General features: G+C 45.0%; 1 non-coding gene across 1 annotated transcript; it reads right to left on the bottom strand.

The window, feature by feature from the left end:
- Positions 1 to 361: 361 nt before the first annotated feature.
- On the bottom strand, positions 362 to 434 carry TRNAC-GCA (transfer RNA cysteine (anticodon GCA)). The gene has a single exon. It is a non-coding gene; the product is annotated as a tRNA-Cys (tRNA).
- Between the last annotated feature and the right edge of the window lie 612 nt (positions 435 to 1,046).

The raw sequence follows: 1,046 nt of genomic DNA on the forward strand, positions 1-1,046 counted from the left end.
GCACAGAAGCCAGAATAGCAATGAATATTGGCTGTAACTATATCCTATGGTTAGCAATCAACGGAGGAGCCTCGCAAGCCAGCAAGTAAACCTCTTGAAGATCTTCGGCCCTGTTTATGAACAAAACTCACTTACTTATTCAGGCTTATATATGAACTGCAAAGAAGGCCCTCATCTTTAGCAAAAACGCCCTCATCTTTCGCGTGGATATGGTTGGTATAAGCAAATGCATGATACTGTGGAATCAGGAAGGCTTTTTCGTAACTTATACTTATATGCTACTCTCACCTCCTTGAATTCTAAGGTTTGAGCCTGGCGTTCTATCCACTTACATTAGAAGTTCATGATAGAATGGCGCAGTAGGAACCGGTCGGATTCGAACCGACGAATAGAAGTTTTGCAGACTTCTGCCTTAACCACTTGGCTACGGTTCCCTAGAAATTCTATGTCTTTACCCCTTGCCTTACTAGAATTCATGCTTTGCTTCAGAGGGTTATACCAGTAGTATATCAGACTGAATGCCTTGGTTCGGATCTTACATTGGTTGCTTAGAAAATCTGGATTCGAGGGGCCGCCAAGCAACGTAGGGCCAAGCAACGGATAGACAAGTAACTACTAGACGCCAAGCAACTACGGAAGGTAGAAAACAAAAGAATCCAACCTACTACTCCACTCTTTCTATTACAATATATGCCTTCGGCGTCAGGAGTTGAGTTCCAAGCGTCAGCGAGTTAAAAGCGGTAGCGAGCGGAAAGGCTAAGGGCCGCTCCACTCTTTCTATTACAATAGATGTCTTCGGCGGTAATAAAGTATAGTACTGATGTTCGTGCCTAGCCTTGGTTAGGACGCGCAAACGTAAGCGGAAAAGAAATATAGCGATGCCCGCTTCATCCTTTGATTATGAACCAGCAACATACTCGTCCTAAGCCAATGGCAGGGTGTTTTGCTTAACTGGGGCCGGGCATTGATGCTTGTCTGACTTCTGGCTAGGAGTGGAGCAGTCTGAAAGTTCAACAAGGAAGTCGGAAGAACTCAATCAAGGGGGG

The sequence above is a fragment of the Musa acuminata genome, unplaced genomic scaffold, assembly GCF_036884655.1.
Source record: "Musa acuminata AAA Group cultivar baxijiao unplaced genomic scaffold, Cavendish_Baxijiao_AAA HiC_scaffold_1056, whole genome shotgun sequence".
In the NCBI taxonomy this organism is placed as follows: Eukaryota; Viridiplantae; Streptophyta; class Magnoliopsida; order Zingiberales; family Musaceae; genus Musa; species Musa acuminata.